Below are 6519 nucleotides of genomic sequence, written 5' to 3'. Positions count from 1 at the left end.
GCAGCAATGCTAACAGAAAATTGTCTAAACTTGCATTTATTTATTTATGAGTTTTATAAGAGTTATGTTGTAATAAAAGTGATTTTGTAAGAAAAGTGATTGTGTAATGTTATAGAGATTCGTTTTGCGTGCCATTATTTTATTTTATTTTTGCTTCAAACAAAATATTGTGTATGTAGAAAACTTTTTTGTGTCATGTGAAATGATAGATGAAAACCCCTTTCTTTATTTGATAGTTCACATCTTAAATTTTGAGCTTTCCCCGAAAGAGGTAAAAAATATATATGTAATAATTAAGGGTTTTATAAGAGTTATGTTGTAGGAAAAGTGATTCAGTTATGTTATAGAGATTCGTTTTGCGTGCCGGAGTTTTTTTTTTTTTTTGCTGCGGGCCCCACAAAATGTTGTGTGTGTAAAAAAAAATTTATGGTCATGTTAAATGATAGATGATAAACCCGATAATTAATTAGCACGTCCACCATTCAAAGTTGAAGTAATTATGGTACAATACTTAGGACTTGCTGCCATTAACAGTCACATTCGACGCATGACAACATGTCTAGAGTTAAAAGATCTTTTCTTTATCCGATATATAAAATATGGGTTTTATAAGAGTTATGTTGTATTAAAAGTGATTGTGTAATGTTATAGAGATTCGTTTTGCGTGCCGTAGTTTTTTTTTTTTTCTTTAAAACATGCGAGTGAGTCCCACAAAATGTTGTGTGTGTAAGAAAGTTGTTGTGGTCATGTTAAATGATAGATGTAAATCCCATAAAATAAAAGGCAAAACCCAAGATGTAAACACTCCAAACCCAACCATTAATATCTCAAAAGGATCGCGTTAATGCGACATGATGGGTTTATAAAATTGGGAGAGATATAAAAAGCTTGCAAGAACTCTAATGCTTGCATCGTACAGTTAAATGCATCTTACAGTAAGACATAAATTTGAGGTTCGGTACAAAAATCTGTTTCAGGAAATTTGTTGTTAAACTGTCCCTGAGGCCTGAGGCAACCCCATGGATAGAAGGGGAAGCCCAGAGCACTCTAGGAGAAGCGGACAAATCTAATTCCAACTACATCATATCTTCATCCAAAAAAATACTAATTTATAGGTGAACATGAGATTTAACTACAACTAAGAAAACTACCAGGTTACCCCTCTCCTGTACTACTTTGCAACTAACAGCTTCAAACAAAACTAAGGTGCGTTTGTACCAAAAAAAAAAAAAAACTAAGGTGCGAATGTGACCCACAACATTCTGCACAATCAATATGAGAAGACCTCAGCTTGCAATGAGGGAGCAATGTTATTAACATGCAGCCATGTCGGTTCCCACAAACTATTACCTCGTTAGGGACCCGTCTGCACGAGTATTACCTTTGTCTCCATAACAAGCAAGATGTTCTTAAGTAGCTCAGGCAATATCTCTTGAAGCTTCTCACTTCTTTTTTCCCTAAATTTCACCTTCATATACTTTTCCATTCGGCTCAGCACACCTAACCATAATTTGCAGAAGGTCATCAATTTCGATAAATCTTGGAGTAATTGAAGAGAAACTCTAGACAAGAGCCTCATGGCCAAGATAAGCGTGCCTTCCATGTTGCGGTAGCGCTTTTGTGAGTGACCCTGTGCAATTTCAAGCAGGTTATCAAGCACAGTGAAGATCACGAGATCAAAACACTGTAACCACAAACCATGTGGGAGATCAATCCCATCAGCTACTGTCAAGCACCTCAGCAGAGATAATAAAGCATGATTTCTAACCTCTTCTCTATGGTCTAAACAAACTTTCCTTAGTCCCTGTACAAGCCTCAACCACATCTCTCCAATATCCTGGGACAACTTAGACACTTGCTCCTGCTCCATTGCTTCTTTAGCTTCTCTAGTCCACTGTGTCAAGCAATTGACAGACCCTGCCATGAGATCTAGTGCCCGTACGGATCGCTCTGACACTCCAACATGGGATTCAGCAAACTGCCTAGCAGCATCTACACACAGAACATAATTAGCTGGTATCAAATGGGCTCCATCAGACATTATGAACAACAATAAATCAAAACCTGTCTCGTATGCTTCTGGGTGTCTAGCTGTGATGGAAAGTAGTGAAGTAATTGTACGCCATCCTAACAGAGATTTGATATGAGAAGCATTTTCCTTCACAAGGAGACTGACTTCTTGTGTAATCTGCTCACAGTATGCATCAACAACTCGGGCATCAAGCTTCAAGACAAGTTGCAATGACCTCAGAAGTTCATCAGCAATATTCTCTTTGGAGTGAAGCAAACGCTGCTGGCAAATCATCAGGAGTCCCAAAACAGCCTTTTCTACCAGAGCACAAGGCATTACAGTTGACTGAACAATGTTGGATATGTGCTCATACACAACCTGCCAAAGAAGTTCAATCCTATCCCTGTTATTCAAAGTAACCGCAATCAGCAATTTCAGGCAGAAGACTGCTGTATCTTCATCCTCAGATGTGCGTGTGCAGTTTCCTTTCTGAGGTCGACCTGCAGCCCAAATGAGTGCTCTTGCAAGATGCAATACAGATTCAGCTTGCAGAAATTTACTCTCAGTGAATATTCTGTCAATGTGACAGTTCTCTAACTCATCAGCTGCATCACTAGCCACACATGCAGGAACCAGACCTAGCTTGTGCAATCTTAAGATGCAGCCAATAATATTTCTCCAACCTGTGCGTATGTAATCACCATACCTATTCGCAATAGTGAAAACTGTCACAGTTGCAATTCTTGCTTTCATGTCATCTCCAAAGGCAGGGACGGGTTCTTGAACTGATGACGGGTTCAAAAGAGTAGTGAACTTACAGAGAGACACTACCAGATCATCCAGAACATCTTCAAGATGATGGAATGCTGAAATCTTTGCAACAGCTAAGAATCCATCCTTACATGTTTGGTATACCTCTGTGTGTTCAGCATGGTCGAATACAGCAGAGATGGCAGTAATTGTTGGCCGTGACATTATAGCAAACATATCACGATCAAGGTATGCTTTGGAATCAGATACAATAAATGGAGCAGTTTTCTTCGACTTGTGCATAAGATCAATCCAGCGACATGGTGTCAATTCAGGAAATCCGAAACCCTGCTCAGGTGTTGTGCGAATTTCATTCTTACAAATTGAATGGTAAAGCTCTGACAGTAATTCTCGAGGCAGATCATTGCCGTCATTTATGTGCCTATTATTCCTGATAAAATCCTCTTCTGTCATTTTCTTTTTTACCTGCACATTGTGCTGATCCGTATTAAGCATTATAATTGAGTATGATAAAACAAAAGCAGCATCCTTGTTGGCTAGGATATGTGGCGACTGCTCATAATATCTCTCAGAGAAAGCTTCAAGCACCCTCTCTATCTTCTGTGACTCTCCAGGCAGTGTGAAAGTCTCCAAAAACAGACGCAGGGCAGTATCTAAATTCATATCTTGAAAATCAAATGTTCCAGCAAATTCATGAAGAACCTGAACACAAAACTCATCATGATTTCCTAGGAAATCACCAACGAGATTCTTATCCAACCCGGCAGTGTATCTGAAAAAGCAAGCAACCCTAGGCGGATCAAGTTTGTCAGGTAAAATATGTTTTCCTTGGAGAAACTCTAGACCTTTCTTAGGATCACGGTTGAAGTGGTCAGCTCCAATCATCAATTTTCTCTTGATGTACTTGCTTCGGCGGACAAAAGGAACCCAATGATTTGGATCACTATAATTCTCACATTTAACCATCCAGAATGGAGTAAACTCTTCAAGATTAATCACCGGAGAATATTCTGAAGTTAAAGATCCATTGTCTATCCTTTCGGCCATTCCCTCTATAACAGCAATTAGACCATCCAAAGCAAGAATATGCATGGCAGACAATGGACAGTTCATAGGATATGCACTTTTTGACAACAAATTAGCAAGGTCTTCAAAGACATTACTGCAAGTAATGTCACAGTCAAAGTTAGCATACATATCTACCATAAATGTTTTTTGTGAGCAGAAGTTCACAAGGGCCTCCATGGCTACCTCCTGCTGCTGCTGTGAAGCTCCATATCTGTTTTGTGCAAGTCTCACAATGACACAAGAAAAAAATGTTTCTAGCTGCAATTTGAGCTCTGTACGAAGATGATGATACAGGTTGAGAACAATGCTACACACCGTTGAAAGTATAAGGGGGCTCATTGACAAACCAGATTGAATCAGATTACGAAATAATTCATCCTTAATTAAGCTCAGCAAACTAGGGTGACAGCGAATGGAAGGCCCTCCCATTTCTATTGCTGAATTAATTAAAGTTAAGGCAAAGAGTGGCATGTCTTCTTCAAATGGAGTTCCCATATATTCAACAACATTCAGCAAAGAACACAAGAAATGAAATATTTCCACCATGCAGGGAACTCCATATGGTACAGTCGTTGTCACAATGCTTCCATTCCCCAATTGTCTATTTCCAAAAGCATACTCCTCACTTAAGTCCCCATTCTGCAGGAATTATCAACAAAGTCAAGTACTCATTATGTACTAAAAAAAAGACAAGTACTCATTTACAGATGTCCTTAATATCAATTTCAAAATTCAAGTTCCTAATCACGAAAAGGCATTCATTCATTTTAGGCAAGACAATTAACAGACTCCCTTTGAACATTTATAGATTTGACAATTCAAATATGATTATTTGTAACCATCCACAAAGACAAGCTTTCCTCCCACACCAACTATACAAACGCAGACTGCAAAAATGTTTTCTCATTTTACTTTTGTGGGATGGGGTTGAGGAAAGGGAGGATATTAATGGTATGTAATGTTTGCCACACTTTAAAGTCCATGGTATACAATTTACGGGCATAAAATTTAATGGAAATTTTAAATATAATTATGGAAGTGGCAATATTTTAACTAGATAACAGAGAAGTCAAGTTTTTTTTTTAGATGATTTAACAAATTGAAAACAGATACAAATAACTTATATTTCATAATACGAATTTTTGGATAATACGAAAACAATTAATACAAAAAAAAACCCTCCCCTACCTGCTGAAACAATAATCGTGAAAACAAAAATTGTAATTTTTATGAGCCAACATGAATTGCATACCTCTTGTTTCAAAGTAGAGATTGCATTTACCAATGCGTGCTGTGTGTTGTCAACATCTTGAAGGTGCAAAAAAATACACCCAACAAGTTCGTGCATTGTACACCGTGCTATCTGCTGCAACAGCTCACCTTTGGTTCCAGCCTGATGAACTATCCGGAAACAAGTATTGACTATGTTGCAAACGTGTTGGTTACTCAGCATTACAGATGCTTTACTTTTCATACATGCCAGAAGAACTTGAAGTATCTTCGTTAAAACTACTTCTTCTGATGCAGGATCAGTCACCTCAAATCTACAACTAGTGACAACATCAACCACCAAATGCATGGCATCCACAACATTAGAAGTATTTTGATCAATCATATCAAGATTTAAGATCTTGTAAACAGATGACAAAGCAAAACCAGTAATTTGTGCACAAGTCTCATCTGATCGAATCACGTCCAGTAATGGCTGGAGATACAAGGCAGGGTTAATAGCATGCCAAGGATGCTGCCATGAAAAGATTTGTCTCCTTAGTGACTTCAAAGACTGAATCAGAGAGTGCTCCAGCTGATCATCTCCTGACATATAACGTCCTCCCCATCTTACATTTCTTTGCATGACTGCCAAAACAGCACCAATTTCCGAATTGATAATGCATGCTAAAGTTTTGTCAGGATATGCCGCATAACACTCCTTAGACTCCTCTTCTATTGCATTGACACCAGCTTGAAACTTTAGACGTCCCATTTTCACGATATTCTTTGTACTGAAAGGATCTGCTAGAAGTTTAACAAGATGCTGAGAAAAACAAAACCCCTTAGAAAAACATCCTTTGAAGTTCAATGAGAAAATAAATACAGTAAGTTAGGATTTCAACATATTAAATAGCTTAAACAAATCATGAAACACACACACATGAAACGCAACCGGAGAATCTTCCTAATTGATCAACAGCAGGTACATGTTGAAGACATAAGGAAACCATATAAACATTAAGCACACATGATCGTGCACATTCATCATTAGCATTGCATTATAACTGGGTGAAGCTATTCCAAATATTTAAGAGCACATACGCACCGTTGCTCCCACGTGAACCGAAGAAAGAGAGGTAAATTGAATTTTATAAAAATAATTAGCTAATTAAAAATTAATTTAATATAAAAATAGAGAGATATTGACATAATAATAACTTTCACGTAAAAAACTGAAAAGAAAAAAAAAATCACGGTCCCAACATCGAATACAGACCTTTACAAATTCAAGAAGAATTTTACAATTAAAACAACTTACCTTAGTGCTTCTTTTCCTTAAGCAGATAGGTAATCTGAATTTCTATAGAGAAATATTCACTTTGTCAAAAGATGAATGTAAGAATTCTAATCTTGAAAATCTAATTCTCTCTCTTTTCTCTTGTATTTTTTTCTCTCTT

The 6519-nt window shown here is 37.4% G+C and overlaps 1 pseudogene; it reads right to left on the bottom strand.

The window, feature by feature from the left end:
* Positions 1–1270: 1270 nt before the first annotated feature.
* Positions 1271–5834, bottom strand: LOC133296230 (ARF guanine-nucleotide exchange factor GNOM-like; annotated as a pseudogene).
* Between the last annotated feature and the right edge of the window lie 685 nt (positions 5835–6519).

The sequence above is a fragment of the Gastrolobium bilobum genome, unplaced genomic scaffold (genome assembly GCF_033153095.1).
Source record: "Gastrolobium bilobum isolate Gb01-03AN ecotype WA unplaced genomic scaffold, APGP_CSIRO_Gbil_v1 utg16636, whole genome shotgun sequence".
In the NCBI taxonomy this organism is placed as follows: domain Eukaryota; kingdom Viridiplantae; phylum Streptophyta; class Magnoliopsida; order Fabales; family Fabaceae; genus Gastrolobium; species Gastrolobium bilobum.
The sequence above is the reverse complement of the archived record's forward strand: the minus strand, read 5'-3'. Positions and strand labels throughout refer to the sequence as shown.